General features: G+C 40.6%; 1 protein-coding gene across 2 annotated transcripts in view; it reads left to right on the top strand.

The window, feature by feature from the left end:
* Positions 1-23,611, top strand: part of GRK3 (G protein-coupled receptor kinase 3) — a 402,808-nt gene that overhangs the window by 208,051 nt on the left and 171,146 nt on the right. The window lies entirely within an intron of this gene.

The following is a 23,611-nucleotide window of genomic DNA, read 5'->3' as shown; positions in this document are numbered from 1 at the left end:
ATGGCGAGTTTTGCGCGTGGTGAGTTTTATGTCTGGTGCCTTTTGAGTATGTGTAAGTTTTGTGTGAGGCAACTTTTGCATGTGTTGCAAATTTTGTGCATGTGGCAATTTTTCCGCATGTGCAAGTTTTGCGTGTGGCGAGTTTTCCATGAGGTGAGTTTTGCACTTGTGGCGAGTTTTGCGTGAGCCTATTTTTTGCATGTGGCGAGTTTTGCGCGTGGTGAGTTTTGAGCGGCGACTTTTGTGTTTCGACTTTTATGTCGCGAGGTTGGTGTATGTGTGGTGAAATGTGTGCTGAGGGTGGTATATGTGTTCAAGCACGTGGTAGTGTGTGGCGCATTTTGTGTGTGTGTTCATATCCCCGTGTGTGGTGAGTATCCCATGTCGGGGTCCCACCTTAGCAACTGTACGGTATATACTCTTTGGCGCCATCGCTCTCACTCTTTAGGTCCCCCTTGTTCACATCTGGCAGCTGTCAATTTGCCTCCAACACACTTCCTTTCACTTTTCCCCATTATGTAGATAGGGGAAAAATAGTTTGGTGAATTGGAAAGCGCGGAGTTAAAATTTCACCTCACAACATAGCCTATGACGCTCTCAGTGTCCAGACGTGTGACTGTGCAAAATTTTGTGGCTGTAGCTGCGACGCCTCCAACACTTTTCATTTCACTTTTTCCCCATTATGTAGATAGGGGCAAAATTGTTTGGTGAATTGGAAAGCGCGGGGTTAAAATTTCACCTCACAACATAGCCTATGACGCTCTCAGGGTCCAGATGTGTGACTATGCAAAATTTTGTTTCTGTAGCTGCGACGCCTCCAACACTTTTCCTTTCACTTTTTTCCCCATTATGTAGATAGGGGCAAAATTGTTTGGTGAATTGGAAAGCGCGGGGTTAAAATTTCACCTCACAACGTAGCCTATGACGCTCTCAGGGTCCAGACGTGTGACTGTGCAAAATTTTGTTTCTGTAGCTGCGACGCCTCCAACACTATTCCTTTCACTTTTTTCCCCATTATGTAGATAGGGGCAAAATTGTTTGGTGAATTGGAAAGCGCGGGGTTAAAATTTCACCTCACAACGAAGCCTATGACGCTCTCGGGGTCCAGACGTGTGACTGTGCAAAATTTTGTGGCTGTAGCTGCGACGGTGCAGATGCCAATCCCGGACATACACACACACACACACACACACACATACACACACACACACATACACACATTCAGCTTTATATAGTAGATTTTTGAGTAAAATGTAAATTGTTCTTTTATTCTATAAACCACTGACATGTCTCCGAATTTCCAAGCAATACATTTTGTATTTATTTTCTGAAAATGAGAAATGGTCAAAATAGCAAACAAAATGCAGTGTATATTTCACTGGTAGCAGGTTTAACAGTTTTTGCTTGTATGTCATTTGCTCCTGGATTTAGTAGGGTCCCCCTAACTAAGCACTATGTGATCTTTAAATATATACTTTTGATGACACTTTCTATTAAAGACTTATAGCATTTTAATCTTAATGGGTCTCTTCCTTATATCATAAGATACATTTCATATTGGAATTGGTGTTTACAACATTAGTTTGAAGCGCCATTAAGTAACTGACTCTGGACACCCTTTGTTTAAATAATAGAAATATGAGTAAGAAAAGTAGGCACTGGTACAAAAGAGTACATACGGTAATTAGAATAAAAGAAAAACTAGAAACAATTTATGTCCGTTTGATTCTATAAAAGCCAAATAGAAATAACATAAAAATCAAATCTCCATGTTTGGGTTATAATTGTAGACGATACACGTATATGCAAAATGTGCAAATATAGGCCATGTATATACCAAGAGACTCGCATATACATGTGTCACACATCGACTTATTCCCTAGTGCATGATTTCTGGTCTCTTCGGCAACCAATAGCCCTAATATAGCGGTATTGATACTGAAAGCTCGTTCAATTTGATTTTTCTTTCCCCCCCCATTGTTTTGTATATTTTGTCGCTGCTGAATGAGCTCATTTACCATATATCATTTTTGGTGTAGATTTTTCTAAAATCCTCACTCCATCTTGTGCTTCTGCCTTTATACCTGAAAAGCCGTATACGGATGTTTTGCACATTTAGCCATTAACTTCAGTGGGGCTAACTAAAGGCTAAATTATGAAACATTGGAGTCCTGGCCTTTGTTTCCCTTTTTTTTTTTTAAATTTTTTTTGCAGGACACAATAGCTTGGTAGATTATACTATTATGTGGTATCTACAGGAAGCCTGAGCTTTATATTTTTAAGTCTATGGTCCGATTTGTCAAGACCGGCAGTGTTCACCGGGCATGCCCCTTCATGAATCTGGAGCATCTAACAAGTGGCGTGCACCTCCATGTGCTACCCCCGAAATCATACTCTAGCCAGGTAGTTGCGTGAGCCTTCTGATGTCGGGAACTCCACAGCTTGAATTAGCCGGGCTGTAGGGATGGGGTACTGCTGCGCCCCTCTCCTAACCTAGTGTGAAGACATCAGAAGTCACAAATTTGGGGTCCCTCTCCAATTTTGTGACTTTTCAGAGCTTTTGTGCTATAATTCTGGTGTGAAAGCTGTGGTGTATCAGCCCTATAACTACTTAGGAGATATGGAGCTCTGATCAGAAATACAGCCACCATCTTAGACAAAGGCTACATGGGACTTTTTATAGTACTACTAGTGAATACATTGAGTTGTGTGCAATCTTTAGGACTGCAGCAGTCACTTAATAGTTAAACCTAATTAGCAGTGATACAAAAAGTCTTTTTTGGGACAATTTGTGACTTCTCAAACATTGATGTTTTGAAGAATTACTGCAGCACGTCCATTCAGCTTAATCTCACACTGTTAGTAGAGCAAATAGTGCATATGCCATGTATTGCTGGTCAGACAGACTGGCAATGCGTTTTCTATGCAGAAAATTTTTGATTTTGATTCTTGAAATCTATACCTGCACTCTGGTTCCATGTGAGTATAAATGTCTTATAATTAGAAGTATGGTCATTGAAAATGCGCTTTTTTAGAAGGAGGATTTGTCTTTGAACTAATATCTGGCAGTGCTCGGTAAATCACGGAGGCAGAACAGCGTCCTACCTTCAAATCCTGCGGCTCCATAAATATTGCATTGCTTGTTACCAGTGATTTTCCCTGTGTTTCTCCCTGTCTTTGATATGTGGCCGCACTTTAATTTACACTACTGGTGCCCAGCTGTTTTAAAAGGCTTTGGAGTAGATGCAAGTGAGATTTTCAGAACACAGAACTAATAGCTGCAATTGTACTGTCAGTCTAGGAAGCATTTGAATAAGGTTTGCTGAAAGGATTGTAGCGTGCGTCTCTATGGAGCCTGGTATGACAGCTTTATATTCAATATTTCCTCACTGACCGTTTTGTAATTTCTTGCCTTCATGTAATGTGGGCTGGTCCTGTGTTATAAATATTGAAATGCCCTTAGGCCCTTGTTACCTACACGATCAAACTTTATTCTAAAGAGTTGAAATACATGGAAATCTAGGTGCTGATGGCCATGGTGGTAAGGAAAAGTCAGGGGCATAGCCCCTATCATTTGGGTGATGATAACTTTATTGGTATGTGGCATAGTCGCCAAATACAGCTATGTGTGTCATGATCGCAAACGGTAATTACATGAAGACTATAGATGTTAATGTAACAGGACACAAAAACATAAAGGCTCAATGATAGTAATATTAAAGAGGTCTTCCACTACTTTAAGGCCATGTGCACACGTTCAGTATTTTTCGCGTTTTTTTCGTGTTTTTTCGCTATAAAAACGTGAAAAAAAAACGCTTACATATGCCTCCTATTATTTAAAGTGTATTCCGCATTTCTTGTGCAAATGTTGCTTTTTTTTCTGCAAAAAAATCGCATTGCGGAAAAAAAAGCAACATGTTCATTAAATTTGCGGAATTGCGGGGATTCCGCACCCATAGGAATGCATTGATCTGCTTACTTTCCGCATGGGGCTGTGCACACCATGCGGGAAGTAAGCAGATTATGTGCGGTTGGTACCCAGGGTGGAGGAGAGGAGACTCTCCTCCACGGACTGGGCACCATATAATTGGTAAAAAAAAGAATTAAAATAAAAAATAGTCATATACTTACCCTCTGATGGCCCCGGTGTCTTCCCGCCTCTCATCGGTGCACGCTTTCTCTTCCATTCCTATAGATGCTCTGTGTGAAGGACCTGCGATGACGTCGCTGTCTTGTGATTGGTCGCGTGACTGCTCATGTGACCGCTCACGTGACCGTGACGTCATCGAAGGTCCTGCACACACACACCATCTATAGGAATGGACGCCGCTGAGGAGATCTGCAGGTGAGTATAACCATTTTTTACATTTTTTTTTAATTATTTTTAAACATTCTATCTTTTACTATTGATGCTGCATAGGCAGCATCTATAGTAAAAAGTTGGTCACACTTGTCAAACACTATGTTTGACAAGTGTGACCAACCTGTCAGTCAGTTTTCCAAGCAATGCTACAGATCGCTTGGAAAACTTTAGCATTCTGCAAGCTAATTTCGCTTGCAAAATGCTAAAAAAAAGTGAAAAAAACGCAAAAAAAAAAGTGGATTTCTTGCAGAAAATTTCCGTTTTTCTAAAGGAAATTTCTGCAAGAAATCCTGACGTGTGCACATACCCTAATACTGATGACCTTAGGATTGGTCATAGATGTCTGACTAGGGTCCGACACTTGGCATCTCCGCTGATTAGCTGTCCTCGGCAGTGGCAGTGGCCGCCGGCTGGAGCTGCTTAATAATTATAGAGCTGCTCTGTCCCCTGATAGTGGCCGCGGCAGGGTACTACACCTATCTCCTGTTCAATTTTGTAGTAGGCGGATGTGCAGCACCCTGTCACAGCCACTATCAGAAGATGGAGCAGCTCCACAATTGAGTAGTTCTGACCGGTGGCGCTGACAGTGAGAACAACTGATCAGCGGAGGTGTCGGTTATTGGATCCCAGGCGATCAGACATTGATGACCTATCCCAAGTAGTGGACAACTTATTTAAATAGCCTACCATAAATAACTAAAGACAAAAATAAGAGATAACTAAAATATTTATTCATGATGTAACAGCAATGACAAAAGAAAAATGCAATGCTTTAAATTAATATACCGTAATATCATATGGCGAATCCAGTGTTCGTAATAAAGATATAGCATTAACCCCATAGGTGAAAAAGAATGGCTATTATAGATGGATATAGATTAATATCTACATTATCCATGGCCTAACCCTTTGCAATCATGATACATCATTATTCTATGAATCTTATATCTTTTAATCAGTCTATTTTTTTTTTTGTTTTTTATCATAGCCTTGTTGTAATAAATATATTTCTCATGAACTACTGAAAACAACTATTTTTCTGATCTTTATCTACGTAGTTTGGGTTGGATGCATTAAAAAGCTCAGGACTGGTACAGCATCTTACAGCACGCAAGTTTTCTACTTCAATGCAATGTATCAAAATGGAGGATACCAGAATGTACCGCATCTTTCCTTTAAATGGTATCAACCACTGAGGCAATTTGTTACCATCTTTTCAGTTAGCCATTAAAAGGTATCAACCACTGAGGACTCTCACGTCTAAATATTTTTCTACTTCGTTGTAGACCGTGCCATTTAGGCTGCTAAAGCAGCTTGCTACATCCTTGTTTAGCTGTGATTTCCCTCATTGTAATAAATGCAGTACTATTGTGTGGTTGATTTATATTAAAACTGATATGAAGGCTAACGTACACAATACACAGATGCATGAGAAAATCCTGTATGTAGCACATTTTCAGAAGCATTAATAGCATAGAGGACCGTACTAAGCAGTGTAGCTGTGAGGCCCGCTCTGGATCAAGGTAAAACACTTATTAAAAAGCAGCTGCACCGTCTGAGTGTCTCGTTCTTCTCAGTGTGCTCCTTTCCCCCCTACACTAGTCATAGACATTAATAGGCAGCAGTTTTTCACTTCAAGAAGAATGGAATTGGAGAAGTGGTGGCTCATAAATAGAGAAAGAAACCACATATTTTCTCGTAAAATAGATTACAAACTTTCTTACATTTGCTTGTCTTGATTTTTGCAAAGCTTATTTTAACCCTTTAACCCCCAAGGGCAATTTTCAGTCATTGAGTTTTCGTTTTTTTGCTCCACTTCTTCCCAGAGCCATAACTTTTTTTATTTTTTGGGTCAATATGGCCATGAGGGCTTCTATTTTGCGGGACAAGTTGTACTGTTGAATGATACCATTGATTTTTAACATATCGTGTACTGGAGAACAGGAAAAAAATTCAAAGTGCGATGAAATTGCAAAACAAGTACAATTCCACAGTTGTTGTTGTTTTTTTTGTTTTTGTTAACCATGTTCGCTAAATGCTAAAACTGATCTGCCATTATGATTCTCCAGGTCATTACGAGTTCATAGAAACCAAACATGCCTAGGTTCTTTTTTATTTAAGTGGTGAAAAAAAAATACAAACTTTGATAAAAACAAGGCGCCATTTTCCGATACCCGTAGCGTCTCCATTTTTCGTGATCTTGGGTTGTGAGGGCTTGTGTTTTGCGTGCCAAGCTCACATTTTTATTGATACCATTTTGGTGCAGATATAATCTTTTAATTGCCCATTATTGCATTTTATTGCAATGTAGCGGCAACCAAAAAAACATAATTCTGGTGTTTTGACTTTATTTCTCGTTACGCCGTTTAGTGATCAGGTTAATTTTTTATTTTGATAGACCGGGCGATTCTGAACGCTGCGATACCAAATGTGTGTTTGATTTTTTTTTTTTTATTGCTAGAAGCTGCAGTGGTCCGATCGTCTCTGCTACATGCAGGTGATGCTCAGATCGCCTGTATGCAGCAGAAATGCTTACTTGCTATGAGCGCCGACCAGCTGTTCAAAACAGCTGCCATGGGCCAGGGAAGATATGGGTTCAGCGCCGGAGCCCACATCAAAGGGAGGGAGTCCGTGGGAGTACTATTACGCCCAACGTCGGAAAGGGGTCATGAACAATGACCACCTAAACCATGAAGGGGTTATTCAAATTTTGTGAAACAAAGCAGAGAAGCAGCTGCACTGCTGTCTTTTTGTTCAAGTACTGCGTCTCTGCTGTTCCCCAATGTTGCACCGTTTTACAAACTACTACCCCACTTAAGTTTGCAGCCAATCACTTGTTTCCGAGTTACACTACCCCAGAACACTCAGACCAGTGATAGGCTGCAAACATCGTTTGGGACATGCGGGCTTTTTCTACAGTCAATCTAAAAGCCATATCTTTGCAAGTGTTCAGATACCTCGGAAACATCTTTAACCACTTCACACTGTTGAAAATTTCCGTTTTTGTTGTCGTTGTTTTATTTACCATGTTAACTATATGATGGTAAAACTGACCTGCCAAAGTGATTCTCCAGATCCGCACAAAAAGGAAGATATAATATATATATACTAGATGGTAGCCCGATTCTAACGCATCGGGTATTCTAGAATATGTATGTAGTTTATTTATGAAGATTTTAGAATACATTGAATACACAGTATTCGGCCGGCCGTGACCATTTAGCGAAGCGTGGTTCAAATCCCGCACCAATTCTCGGCCGGACTGCGCCTGTCGCTGATTGTTCGCGGCCGGCCACATAGTATATAACAGCCCACGTAGTATATTGCACAGCCACGTAGTATATAGCACAGCCCACGGAGTATATAGCACAGCCCACAGAGTATATAGCCCAGCCCACACAGTATATAGCACAGCCCACGGAGTGTATAACAGCCCACATAGCATATAACACAGCCACGTAGTATATAACAGCCCATGCACGTAGTGTATAACACAGGCCACGTAGTGTATATCACAGGCCACGTAGTGTATAACACAGGCCACGTAGTGTATAGCACAGGCCACGCAGTATATTGCCCAGCCCACGCAGTAAATTGCACAGCCCACGTAGTATATAGCAATGTGGGCACCATATCCCTGTTAAAAAAAAGAATTAAAATAAAAAATGGTTATATACTCACCTTCCGTTGGCCCCCGGATCGAAGCGGTTACCGACGCTCCTCGCACGCTCCGGTCTGAAGAGTGCATTGCGGTCTCGCGAGACCGCTACGTCATCATCTCGAGATCGCAATGCATGGAGCGGTCACCGGAGCGTCGCGAGGAGTGGGAAAGGCCTGTTCTGGATCCGAGGGGCCAACGGACGGTGAGTATATAACGATTTTTTATTTTTTTTTTATTATTTTTAACATTAGATCTTTTTACTATTGATGCTGCATAGGCAGCGTCAATAGTAAAAAAGTTGGTCACACAGGGTTAATAGCAGCGTTAATGGAGTGCGTTACTCCGCGGCATAACGCGGTCAGTTAGCTCTGCCATTAACCCTGTGTGAGCGCTGACTGGAGGGGAGTACGGAGCGGGTACTGACTGCGGGGAGTAAGGAGCGGACATTTTGCCGCCGGACTGTGCCCGTCGCTGATTGGTCGTGGCTGTTTTGCCGCGATCAATCAGCGACTTGGGTTTCCGTTACAGACAGACAGAAAGACGGAAGTGACCCTTAGACCATTATAGAGTAGATATATATACATACAGTACAGACCAAAAGTGTGGACACACCTTCTCATTTAAAGATTTTTCTGTTTTTTCATGACTATGAAAATTGTTTTTTCACACTGAAGGCATCAAAACTGTGAATTAACACATGTGGAATTATATACTTAACAAAAAAGTGTGAAACAACTGAAATTATGTCTTATATTCTAGATTCTTCAAAGTAGCCACCTTTTGCTTTGATGACTGCTTTGCACACTCTTGGCATTCTCTTGATGAGCTTCAAGAGGTAGTCACCGGGAATGGTTTTCACGTCACAGGTGTGCCCTGTCAGGTTTAATAAGTGGGATTTCTTGCCTCATAAATGGTGTTGGGACCATCAGTTGTGTTGAGCAGAAGTCTGGTGGACACACAGCTGATAGTCCTACTGAATAGACTGTTAGCTGCTTTTTTCTTGCCATAATACAAATTCTAAGTAAAGAAAAACAAGTGGCCATCATTACTTTAAGAAATGAAGGTCAGTCAGTCCGAAAAATTGGGAAAACTTTGAAAGTATCCTCAAGTGCAGTGGCAAAGAAACTGGCTCACATAAGGACCGCCCCAGGAAAGGAAGAGCAAGAGTCACCTCTGCTTCTGAGGATACGTTTATCTGAGTCACCAGCCTCAGAAATCGCAGGTTAATAGCAGCTCAGATTAGAGACCAGGTCAATGCCACACAGAGTTCTAGCAGCAGACACATCTCTACAACAACTGTTAAGAGGAGACTTTGTGCAGCAGGCCTTCATAATAAAATAGCTGCTAGGAAACCACTGCTAAGGACAGGCAACAAGCAGAAGAGACTTACAGGTCCTTCTCAAAAAATTAGCATATAGTGTTAAATTTAATTATTTACCATAATGTAATGATTACAATTAAACTTTCATATATTATAGATTCATTATCCACCAACTGAAATTTGTCAGGTCTTTTATTGTTTTAATACTGATGATTTTGGCATACAACTCCTGATAACCCAAAAAACCTGTCTCAATAAATTAGCATATTTCACCCATCCAATCAAATAAAAGTGTTTTTTAATAACAAACAAAAAAACCATCAAATAATAATGTTCAGTTATGCACTCAATACTTGGTCGGGAATCCTTTGGCAGAAATGACTGCTTCAATGCGGCGTGGCATGGAGGCAATCAGCCTGTGACACTGCTGAGATGTTATGGAGGCCCAGGATGCTTCAATAGCGGCCTTAAGCTCATCCAGAGTGTTGGGTCTTGCGTCTCTCAACTTTCTCTTCACAATATCCCACAGATTCTCTATGGGGTTCAGGTCAGGAGAGTTGGCAGGCCAATTGAGCACAGTAATACCATGGTCAGTAAACCATTTACCAGTGGTTTTGGCACTGTGAGCAGGTGCCAGGTCGTGCTGAAAAATGAAATCTTCATCTCCATAAAGCATTTCAGCCGATGGAAGCATGAAGTGCTCCAAAATCTCCTGATAGCTAGCTGCATTGACCCTGCCCTTGATGAAACACAGTGGACCAACACCAGCAGCTGACATGGCACCCCACACCATCATTGACTGTGGGTACTTGACACTGGCCTTCAGGCATTTTGGCATTTCCTTCTCCCCAGTCTTCCTCCAGACTCTGGCACCTTGATTTCCGAATGACCACTTAGCAACAGTCCAGTGCTGCTTCTCTGTAGCCCAGGTCAGGCGCCTCTGCCGCTGTTTATGGTTCAAAAGTGGCTTTACCTGGGGAATGCGGCACCTGTAGCCCATTTCCTGCACACGCCTGTGCACGGTGGCTCTGGATGTTTCCACACCAGACTCAGTCCACTGCTTCCTCAGGTTCCCCAAGGTCTGGAATCGGTCCTTCTCCACAATCTTCCTCAGGGTCCGGTCTCCTCTTCTCGTTGTACAGCGTTTTCTGCCACATTGTTTCCTTCCAACAGACTTACCATTGAGGTGCCTTGATACAGCACTCTGGGAACAGCCTATTTGTTGAGAAATTTCTTTCTGGGTCTTACCCTCTTGCTTGAGGGTGTCAATGATGGCCTTCTTGACATCTGTCAGGTCGCTAGTCTTACCCATGATGGGGGTTTTGAGTAATGAACCAGGCAGGGAGTTTATAAAAGCCTCAGGTATCTTTTGCATGTGTTTAGAGTTAATTAGTTGATTCAGAAGATTAGGGTAATAGGTCGTTTAGAGAACCTTTTCTTGATATGCTAATTTATTGAGACAGGTTTTTTGGGTTATCAGGAGTTGTATGCCAAAATCATCAGTATTAAAACAATAAAAGACCTGACAAATTTCAGTTGGTGGATAATGAATCTATAATATATGAAAGTTTAATTGTAATCATTACATTATGTTAATAAAATAACACAGAACACCCACCGTAAGTTTAAAATGATTCTCTTATCCCTTTAAAAGGGAATAAAAATGGAAATTATACAATTAAAAGGATATACCAAACCACCAGGGTGTGCTGTGCCCAATTGTAGTACAACCACTACATAAATAGAACTAAAACCAAAGCAATACTACATGGACCAAAAAAAAGGAAATTATATGCAAGACACGGGAATATTAAAATACGGCTTTATTAAAGGGAAATGCCAAATATTATATAATCAAAATATATATTTAAAAACATAAACACTTTCACGTGACAACAGGATATATCGCTATATAAAAAAATCCACCAGTCCTCTCACCTCCAATTATACCAGGATTTAAATATTTATTTAGGGCCGTACAAGAAGCACTATATATTGCATAAAAGAAGGGTGGGAGGGGGATGGAAAAAATGGGGAGAAGGGAAAAGATAAGATAACCTAAATAATGTGCAAAATCTGCTTATATAAAGTGAATAAGTGCTTTATAATGCCAATATGATTCAGCACATATACAGGGCACATAGAAGGTGTATAAAGTCTGAAAAAAGGGGGCACATGAAAAAAACTACTAAAATCACCATCAATGTGTATACAAAAAAAGGGGGGAGGGAAAGAAAACGAGGGGGGTATAATACCCCTGTAATACCAATTGATTTATGTAAAGTGCAAACATATAAAGTGCAGTAAAAAGTGATAATGTGCCAAAGTCTCAGTGAAAACCACCCTTACAACTAGTTACCATGTGGAAGACTATAGCATCCACCTGCAATCACATATAGCACTGTGCAACTGTACTGCCAAAATGATCTATAATAGTCTATAATAGTCACATATACCTGGGGAGGGGGGGGCCTCCGTTCCTGTGTCAGCGCGTACCCGACGCGCGTTTCGGAATTATCCTTCGTCTGGGGTTTGCTTACCATCTGTGGCCGGGGTTTTTTATAATATGCGTGTTAAATCCAAGACGCTGCCGCCCAGGTGTTCCCGGCGCGTGCGCAATCAGGAGGTCCGGGAGTTCCGGTCCCCGCGTCACGTGGCCGGACGCATGGGAACGGAGTACCCAGCGTTACCAAGGTTACACGCACGCGGGGAACCAGAATCCCAAGACACAGATCACGCATGCGCTCAGCCGACGGCCGCAGCGTGGAGGAATAACCGCAGTGCATGTGCTCAGGGATATATCGCCCACATATATTTAGAGCACCAGAGTACCAAAAATAGAGACCTTCCATTGTGCCCTATACACAAGCCGAATGGGCAATAAAAAGGGGAGGGATATTATGAAAACAGAATGTGTATTTACATAAAAAATCGCTAACTCAGATATCGCATATAAAGAAGAAAATATATTATTAATTACTATGTATATTTTTTCGTTTGTTGAAAGAATCGCATATTATAAAACGAAAAAGAAATGGAAAAAAGAAAAAATAACTAAAAATTCTATATAAATACTTAAATTCATAAATAAATAAAATTATAATAAGACAAATATATAACAGAGAAAAAAACAAATCAAAATAAATAAAGGATATATATGTAAAATAAATCAAAAATTAAACAATATATAAGACCATTACATATAGATAACTGAAAATTATTTATCTATTACAATAATTCAGAAAGTACATAGTAAATAGTAAATTAATTAATACATAAATTAGCTCGTCTCTTATGTATCAGAATTTGGTCATTCGTATATAAATAGTTATTCTTTCTTTTTCCCCTTTCCCCTTAATTTTCTTCTTTCTTCTATTTTCCTCAATAAGGTACACCTATCCTGATTGCATAAATCCAGACTATCCAGTGGCCGATCATCCGACAACCGAGCAGATCCACAATCCACACACGGTAAGTGCTAAAATGAATAATAAATATAAATTAACCACAGTTATAAAATGCGGATATTCTCACTCTAAATACAAGAATATTAATTAATTATTTTTAAAAAAAAGTGTTATGAAGACATAAAATCATAAAAAATATTTTCTTTAAAAAAATTACTTAAAAACAAGATTTTTCCAAAGAAAATCTAAAAACAGATGGTTGTTATAAGAAAGGAACAAAGCTAAGATTTTCATTTAGTCCTCTTGGTGACACGGTGTCAAGCGTCCATATCCACTTAGTTTCTTTCTTTGCCAGTGCTACACCTATTTTACCGCCTCGCTCATTTATCCTAACCATGTCTATACCCGTTATCCTCAGTAATGATGCGTCACAATCATGATATAATTTAAAGTGTTTTGGGATTGTTTTTAATAATGACACATCATTTACATCCCTCGCAGCCAGGATACCCAAAACGTGTTCCCTGGCACGAACCTTCAACTGTCTTGTAGTCATGCCCACGTACACCAGGGAGCAGGGGCATGTGGCATGGTAAATCACCGCTTTTGATACGCATGTTATAGTATGTTTAATTTTGTATGAAACCGTGCCATCGTGATTACCAAATGAATCTGCTCTCTGTATATTTGGGCATGCAACGCATTGGCCACAAGGTTTGCATCCTATAGGTTTTTGGATATTTGTTAGGAAGGTGGGTATCACTTGATTATAGGTGTAATGGCTCCTGACCAATTGGTCTTTTAGATTTCTGGATCTTCGGTAAGTGATGTTGGGTCTCTCATCTATGTATTGTGATACAACCGGGTCCGATTTCAAAATAGCCCAGGATTTCGTTAAATATGATTTCATTAACTCAGTTTGACCATGGTATTGAGTAATATATCTGGTCACTTTATTCGTTTTGAGTGGTTTGTTCTCGTATAGGGCTTGATGACGTGTAATATTTTTAGCCCGATTATATCCTTTCTTAATGGAGCGCTTACTGTACCCTCGTTCCAAAAATCTCTCCTTCATGTCCTGAGCTTGTTTCTCAAAATCTTCCTCATTTGTACATATCCTTCGTAAACGTAAAAATTGGCCTATAGGAATAGACCTAATCATTGGTGGAGGATGTGATGAGGAGGCGTGAAGGAGTGAGTTGACCGCTGTCGATTTCCGAAAAATATTTGTGTACAGACATCCATTAACATCTTTGTGTACTCCCACATCTAAAAATTCCATAAAGTTCTTATCACACTTATAAGTCAGGTGGATATTCCGGGAATTTAAATTTAGTTGTTCCATAAAATCATGGAGAGTTTCCACGGACCCTTGCCAGATAAAAAATATGTCATCGATGAACCGCACCCAAATAGGGATGCGGTCCATCGATGACACTGGCTCAGTGTGAAAAAGGTCCCTCTCCCACAGCCCCAGGAACAGATTTGCATACGATGGCGCAAAGGAAGCACCCATTGCTGTTCCCTGGAGCTGCAGGTAGAGGGACCCCTTAAACAGAAAAAAATTTTTCATCAAAGCAAACTCAAGGAGTTGTACGGTAAACTTCCTCATAGATGTGGGCATGATAGATGTCTCCAAAAAATAACTGGTCGCCTGTAAACCGTCTTGATGACGAATGTTCGTATATAAACTTTCAACATCACATGATACCAATAGTGTATCATCCCCTACATATAAGCCATCTATTTTCTTTAAAAAATCATTCGTATCTTTTATAAAGGACGGTAAGTTTTCAACTAGTGGTTGTAACCTCGAATCAAGGAATCTATTGACATTTTCCAAATAATTACCACAACCGGAGACAATTGGTCTACCGGGTGGGGTTATTTGATTCTTATGAACCTTCGGTAACAAGTAAAATGTTGCCACCGTTGGTTCACATACTTGTAATGCTGAGAATAACTCCCTATTGATCACCTCGGTGTCAAGGGCTATACTCAAAATGGATAAAAGTTCTGTTCGAAATTTACTCAAGGGATTAAAAGTTAGTTTTTTATAAAATACTTTATCTTTAAGCTGCCGGTATACTTCATGTTCATACATGTTAATCGGCCAAATCACGACATTTCCCCCCTTGTCAGCCGGTTTGATTACCACATCAGATAGACCCTCCAAATTTCTGAGGGCCAATTTTTCACTCCCGTCAAGATTATCATTATTTGGAAAACATGGAATTTTATCAAATTCTCGGCTCACTGTCTTGACAAAGGTGTCAATAACGGGACAGGCTGACAGGGGGGGAAACTTACGTGACTTAGGCCGAATAGATGTCGGGATCTTACCTCCCAAAGGCTCATTGTGCTCCCGTGCCAGCTCATCAAGGATACCTAGTGCCTCCTGCTCCGCCTCTGTGGGAAATAATTGTAAAACTTCCTCATTATGAAAATGTTTTTTAAAAAGTAATTTTCTAGCGAATAAGTGTAAATCTTTTATAGCTACAAACTTATCAAATTTAGCCGTGGGGCAAAATGTAAGGCCCTTCTGTAGAACCTTAATTTCCACTTCAGACAAAACATGAGTGCTTAAATTAATCACCTTCAAACTATTTCGTGGATTTTCCGGTGAGTGTCTGAAGTTGCGTTTTGCTGGTGCATACCGCGGTTCCCTTTTGCGTTTCGGAGTTGACATAATAGAGGCTAGAGTAGACACAGAGGCGGAGGAGGAGGCACCGGAAACATCCATCCCTGCTTGGTTGGACGAAGCTGAGTTCATTCGGTCCCGTAAATGTCGTGATTTGGCCGATTAACATGTATGAACATGAAGTATACCGGCAGCTTAAAGATAAAGTATTTTATAAAAAACCTTGTGGCCAATGCGTTGCATGCCCAAATATACAGAGAGCAGATTCATTTGGTAATCACGATGGCACGGTTTCATACAAAATTAAACATACTATAACATGCGTATCAAAAGCGGTGATTTACCATGCCACATGCCCCTGCTCCCTGGTGTACGTGGGCATGACAACAAGACAGTTGAAGGTTCGTGCCAGGGAACACGTTTTGGGTATCCTGGCTGCGAGGGATGTAAATGATGTGTCATTATTAAAAACAATCCCAAAACACTTTAAATTATATCATGATTGTGACGCATCATTACTGAGGATAACGGGTATAGACATGGTTAGGATAAATGAGCGAGGCGGTAAAATAGGTGTAGCACTGGCAAAGAAAGAAACTAAGTGGATATGGACGCTTGACACCGTGTCACCAAGAGGACTAAATGAAAATCTTAGCTTTGTTCCTTTCTTATAACAACCATCTGTTTTTAGATTTTCTTTGGAAAAATCTTGTTTTTAAGTAATTTTTTTAAAGAAAATATTTTTTATGATTTTATGTCTTCATAACACTTTTTTTTAAAAATAATTAATTAATATTCTTGTATTTAGAGTGAGAATATCCGCATTTTATAACTGTGGTTAATTTATATTTATTATTCATTTTAGCACTTACCGTGTGTGGATTGTGGATCTGCTCGGTTGTCGGATGATCGGCCACTGGATAGTCTGGATTTATGCAATCAGGATAGGTGTACCTTATTGAGGAAAATAGAAGAAAGAAGAAAATTAAGGGGAAAGGGGAAAAAGAAAGAATAACTATTTATATACGAATGACCAAATTCTGATACATAAGAGACGAGCTAATTTATGTATTAATTAATTTACTATTTACTATGTACTTTCTGAATTATTGTAATAGATAAATAATTTTCAGTTATCTATATGTAATGGTCTTATATATTGTTTAATTTTTGATTTATTTTACATATATATCCTTTATTTATTTTGATTTGTTTTTTTCTCTGTTATATATTTGTCTTATTATAATTTTATTTATTTATGAATTTAAGTATTTATATAGAATTTTTAGTTATTTTTTCTTTTTTCCATTTCTTTTTCGTTTTATAATATGCGATTCTTTCAACAAACGAAAAAATATACATAGTAATTAATAATATATTTTCTTCTTTATATGCGATATCTGAGTTAGCGATTTTTTATGTAAATACACATTCTGTTTTCATAATATCCCTCCCCTTTTTATTGCCCATTCGGCTTGTGTATAGGGCACAATGGAAGGTCTCTATTTTTGGTACTCTGGTGCTCTAAATATATGTGGGCGATATATCCCTGAGCACATGCACTGCGGTTATTCCTCCACGCTGCGGCCGTCGGCTGAGCGCATGCGTGATCTGTGTCTTGGGATTCTGGTTCCCCGCGTGCGTGTAACCTTGGTAACGCTGGGTACTCCGTTCCCATGCGTCCGGCCACGTGACGCGGGGACCGGAACTCCCGGACCTCCTGATTGCGCACGCGCCGGGAACACCTGGGCGGCAGCGTCTTGGATTTAACACGCATATTATAAAAAACCCCGGCCACAGATGGTAAGCAAACCCCAGACGAAGGATAATTCCAAAACGCGCGTCGGGTACGCGCTGACACAGGAACGGAGGCCCCCCCCTCCCCAGGTATATGTGACTATTATAGACTATTATAGATCATTTTGGCAGTACAGTTGCACAGTGCTATATGTGATTGCAGGTGGATGCTATAGTCTTCCACATGGTAACTAGTTGTAAGGGTGGTTTTCACTGAGACTTTGGCACATTATCACTTTTTACTGCACTTTATATGTTTGCACTTTACATAAATCAATTGGTATTACAGGGGTATTATACCCCCCTCGTTTTCTTTCCCTCCCCCCTTTTTTTGTATACACATTGATGGTGATTTTAGTAGTTTTTTTCATGTGCCCCCTTTTTTCAGACTTTATACACCTTCTATGTGCCCTGTATATGTGCTGAATCATATTGGCATTATAAAGCACTTATTCACTTTATATAAGCAGATTTTGCACATTATTTAGGTTATCTTATCTTTTCCCTTCTCCCCATTTTTTCCATCCCCCTCCCACCCTTCTTTTATGCAATATATAGTGCTTCTTGTACGGCCCTAAATAAATATTTAAATCCTGGTATAATTGGAGGTGAGAGGACTGGTGGATTTTTTTATATAGCGATATATCCTGTTGTCACGTGAAAGTGTTTATGTTTTTAAATATATATTTTGATTATATAATATTTGGCATTTCCCTTTTAATAAAGCCGTATTTTAATATTCCCGTGTCTTGCATATAATTTCCTTTTTTTTGGTCCATGTAGTATTGCTTTGGTTTTAGTATCATTACATTATGGTAAATAATGAAATTTAACACTATATGCTAATTTTTTGAGAAGGACCTGTATTTGGGCTAAAGAACAAAAGGAATGGACATTAGACCAGTGGAAATCTGTGCTTTAGTCTGAGGAGTCCAAATTTGAGATCTTTGGTTCCAACCACCATGTTTTGTGCGACGCAGAAAACGTGAACGAATGGACTCTACATGCCTGGTTCCCACCGTGAAGCTTGGAGGATGAGGTGTGATGGTGTGGGGGTGCTTTGCTGGTGACACTGTTGGGGATTTATTCAAAATTGAAGGCATACTGAACCAGCATGGCTACCACAGCATCTTGCAGCGGCATGCTATTCCATCCGGTTTGCATTTAGTTGGGCCATCATTTATTTTTCAACAGGACAATGACCCCAAACACACCTCCAGGCTGTGTTAGGGCTATTTGACCAAGAAGGAGAGTAATGAGTTGCTACGCCGGATGACCTGGCCTCCACAGTCACCAGACCTGAACCCAATCGAGATGGTTTGGGGTGAGCTGGACCGCAGAGTGAAGGCAAAAGGGCCAACAAGTGCTAAGCATCTCTGGGAACTCCTTCAAGATTGTTGGAAGACCATTCCCAGTGACTACTCCTGAAGCTCATCAAGAGAATGCCAAGAGTGTGCAAAGCAGTCATCAAAGCAAAAGGTGGCTACTTTGAAGAACCTAGAATATAAGACATAACAAAAAAGTGTGAAACAACTGAAATTATGTATATAATTCCACATGTGTTAATTCATAGTTTTGATGCCTTCAGTGTGAATGTACAATTTTCATAGTCATGAAAATACAGAAAAATCTTTAAATAAGGTGTCCAAACTTTTGGTCTGTACTCTGTGTGTATGTGTGTGTGTTTGATCATGTCTTATTGCTGTTTAATGCAATATTGCGGTGGCCAAAAAGCTCCATAATTCTAGCTCCTTGATTTTATATTTTCACATTACGCCGTTTAGCATGCTGATTAATTTATTTTATCTTTTGATAGATCGGATTATTACAAACTCAGAGGTATCAAATATGTGTATTGTTTTTTTTTTAATTATTTTTTGTGCTTTTAACTGTATTTATTAGCCTCCTTTAGAGGACTTGAATCTGCGATCATTAATTGTTTGTAGTGTAGCACTGTTCTGCATAAAGAAAATCACAATCTCTTATGAACGTCATCTATACTCTGAATTTCACAGGAGGATCTTCATGAAAAGCACTGAGATGTTCAGCAGCCCCCTGGCCTTCATGGCAACCAATCATCGCTCCGCGATCACATTATGGCCACGCCGATAGGCTCGTGGAATAATGCACTACCTCTGCCGATGCGTTTTAAGTGCCACTTTCAGAGATTGTCAGTGCCACTTACAAGGTTAACGGCTCCACCCATGGCGTAGCCATCATCACCCAGGAAAAATGTGGTCTCTGTGTGCAAGCCCTCATTATAGTTAGGGACACGACAATGTTTGTCATTTGTTGTGAAGAGGTTAAAAAAAAATTACGGCTTCCATAGGACACTTAAGCTACGCAGGGTGGATATTACAAGTTGATGTCTTTTTTTGTGGTGCGCAGGATTTGTTATAGCTACTACCTTTATGCCTTGATACATGAAGAATGGCATTTTGGATGGCAGTCTTAATGATCTGTGCCAAATTCCCTTAGAGGTGCAGTAACATTTTTAGCATAGGGAATGTCACCACCTTTAATGAATTTGTCAGGTGAGCATTACAATGCCCCATTCGGCCTCTTCCCCATTTTGCCGGGGCTGGCCAAAGTGGCATGAAAACGCCAAAAGTTGCACAACAAAATTGGTGAGTTTTTCATGTTTCATGGTAGAAATGTCGTGAAAACACTGAATCGGTCCCACAGTGTAGGGCTTTTTGTCTCTCCTGTGGTTTTATGCTTTGCGTTGCGTAGTAGCAGATGCTCCATTACAACCCGAGTAATGCAATATTGATCAGTATATGTTTTTACAATATACATGACTAGCTGTGGCTGATAAGTAGTAAATATGTATATATATATATTTTTGGCACAGTACATCATAGCCCATGTAAAGACTCACAGCTGTTGTGTTAGTCTTGATAAATAGCCTACCTATTAGGTTTATTATTGATGATCTCATTGTTATCTACATAGTACCCTACTATATTGATCCTATTCCTAAAGCACAGCCGTTTACAGAAGTATAAAGCACTAAAGCTGCATTTACACTGAAAGATACTTGTGAAAGAGCTTTCGTAATGCTAGTTTCATGGTTATCTTGCCGTGTAAACAGGCTGTTGATAATCCTATGAACAAGCAAAATTCGCAGTGCAAAAGATCATCATTCCCACCGGTGCATCGTCCTGTGTAAGACTACTTTCACACTAGTGTTTTCTGCAATCCGTCACAATGCGTCGTTTTGCAGAAAAAACGCATCCTGCAAAAGTGCTTGCAGGATGCGTTTTTTCCCCATAGACTTGCATTGACGACGCATTTGTGACGGATTGCCACACGTCGCATCCGTCGAGCGACGGATGCGTCGTGCTTTTGCGGACCGTCGGGAGCAAAAAACGCTACATGTAACGTTTTTTCTCCTGACGGACCGCTTTTTCCGACCTCGCATGCGCGGCCGGAACTCCGCCCCCACCTCCCCGCACCTTACTATGGGGCAGCGGATGCGCCGGAAAAATGCATCCGCTGCACCCATTGTGCAATGCAGCAAACGCTAGCGTCGGAATCTCTCCCCGACGCATTGCGACGGGGAGATTCCGACGCTAGTGTGAAAGAAGCCTTAGCCGGACTTGTGCTGCTGAGAACTGTGACCGTCTTTACGCACTGATCAGTCTGTGCGCATCGATTGCGTTAAGCTGCCTGTGTAAACTTTCTTACGATCTAGAACCACGCAACTTGATGGGTGAACAATCTGTAGGATGATTGATCTTCTGCAAGCCTAGAAAGGTTCACCAGAATCTTCTACGTCATTATCTTCATAGTATGAAGTCAATAATTTGCTGGTCTTCTGCTACTCCTTGCTCCTTCTAATCTTCCAAATCTTCTACGTCATTATCTTGATAGTATGAAGTCAACGGTTTGCTGGTCTTCTGCTACGCCTTGTTCCTTTTATTCTTCCAAATCTTCTACATCAGTATCTTGATAGTATGAAGTCAATAACTTGCTGGTCTTCTGCTACACCTTGTTCCTTCTATTCTTCCAACCATGATGTCCTTCTCCAGTGATTGCTCTCTTTGAATGATGTGTCCACAGTAGGCAAGTCTTAGCTTGGTGATCCTTGCTTTTTGAGAGACCTGTTTGGCTTGATTTGTTCCTAAATTAATTTATTTGTTTCTTCTTACCATCAATGGTCAGTGACCAATAAAGGTTTACCGATCTGCGCTGTATTGTTCCAACAGTAAGTCCATGTAAACAGACCCTGGGGTAACACAAAAGCAATAACCAAAAAGAAATGTACATGTCATGTTCTGCATATTTACACAGAAGGTTGAAATATTGCGCGTCCCTTTCAGTACACTGTCTACTTTTTATTTTTTACTTAATTTTTTTCCTACTTGTGTCTTCTCATTCAATGTTGTCTGATGACTGATTTCCTTAAGGTACCGTCACACATAGCGACGCTGCAGCGATACCGACAACGATCCGGATCGCTGTAGCGTCGCTGTTTGGTCGCTGGAGAGCTGTCACACAGACAGCTCTCCAGCGACCAACGATCCCGAGGTCCCCGGTAACCAGGGTAAACATCGGGTAACTAAGCGCAGGGCCGCGCTTAGTAACCCGATGTTTACCCTGGTTACCATCCTAAAAAGTAAAAAAACAAACGCTACATACTTACCTTCCGCTGTCTGTCCTCGGCGCTCTGCTTCTCTGGTCTGGCTGTGAGCCCCGGGCATCCAGAAAGCAGAGCGATGACGTCACCGCTCTGCTTTCCGGCTGACCGACGCTCACAGCCAGAGCAGGAGGAGAGCAGAGCACAGCGCTGGAGGACAGACAGCGGTAGGTAAGTATGTAGTGTTTGTTTTTTTACCTTTAGGATGGTAACCAGGGTAAACATCGGGTTACTAAGCGCGGCCCTGCGCTTAGTTACCCGATGTTTACCCTGGTTACCAGCGAAGACACCGCTGAATCGGTGTCACACACGCCGATTCAGCGATGTCTGCGGGGAGTCCAGCGACGAAATAAAGTTCTGGACTTTCTTCCCCGACCAGCGATCTCCCAGCAGGGGCCTGATCGCTGCTGCCTGTCACACTGGACGATATCGCTAGCGAGGACGCTGCAACGTCACGGATCGCTAGCGATATCGTCTAGTGTGACAGTACCTTTACTCTGGCTTTTTTCAGTGTCTACTTTCTATGAGCCAAAGGAAATAAAGATGTCTTGTTGAGACAACAGCCAAAAAAGAGAATGCGTGAGAATTTAAAGTGTGAACACAACCCTAATGAAATTCATAGCGGTGCTCCACTGTAGAGGTCCCTTTAGTGAAAATACGAGTTAACAGCAGCATGAAATCCTGCAGCCTCTTGACAATAGCAATTTGCTCTCAGTACGAGTTTCAGAACTGGTCTTTAAATGTGAGGATTTACAGCCATATATCTATAAGAATGGAGCCATTTCACTGAGTGTTAATCTTATATTTGTGATATTTTCTATATTTTGTCCTGGTGACTTGCCGTACGTTTAGATAGAAACTAGAGTGGCCATTAATCATGGGACGAGATGGTTGAAGGATGCTACTTCTTACTGAATTGATAACTGTTATTGTGGCACAGTTGGAACAATCTTCCATAATGGACATGCTGGGATTATAAGAGGAAGCCCCTTGACCACTGCACTTTGTTGCACTTTGGCTAAAAAAAGCTTGGACACCTATGGGTTTGAATCATAATTTTTTTTTTTTCATTTTTGCAGAGGCTATGAATTTCTTTCTTTTACAACATAGCATTTGTATTACAGAAATGTCCATGTATAACTTGCACATGCATTTCCATCAATGTATTATGTTGCCAAGTACAGGATAACTGTGTAAATGTGAGGCTGTTTGGAAATATAGAGTGCACAACATAACCTTCTATAGGCCACATGAGACCTATACCGTATTTCTCTTATTAAAGAAAAATGTGTGTCCACATATGAAACTCCTCTCTCCCACTGCACTGATCACTGGTACAAATTCTCTTTGGTGAAAAAGATAGATTGAGTTTCACTGAGTGATCAGGTTACATCTGCTTCCCATAGAAGTCGATGAAGAGGGAGGGATGTGGGAGGGAGATGAGTTGGGGCAGGAAGACACACAATAGCTTATGTAGAGGGAAACAGATTCTGATGGGTTATGTAAAGTGTTTTTCTATATCATAGTACTGCTCATTACTCAGCCACCACTCTTTTTACACTTTGTATCTGAATTTGGAGAAAATTGAGTGTCTTAAAGGGATTCTGTGGGCAGGTTTTAGCTATATAATCTGAGATCAGCATAGTGTAGCAGCTTAGTCACAGATTACAGGGATGTGTCCCTCATTGCACTGGGTGTTGTTGTTTCCTACAATGTTTTATTACCAGGAGATTATCACTATCTGGACCACAGTGCACGCAAGCCCTGGTCTGACTACGT

Source organism: Ranitomeya imitator, chromosome 1 (genome assembly GCF_032444005.1).
Source record: "Ranitomeya imitator isolate aRanImi1 chromosome 1, aRanImi1.pri, whole genome shotgun sequence".
NCBI classification, from domain to species: domain Eukaryota; kingdom Metazoa; phylum Chordata; class Amphibia; order Anura; family Dendrobatidae; genus Ranitomeya; species Ranitomeya imitator.
This window is presented reverse-complemented; position numbering and strand designations above follow the sequence as displayed.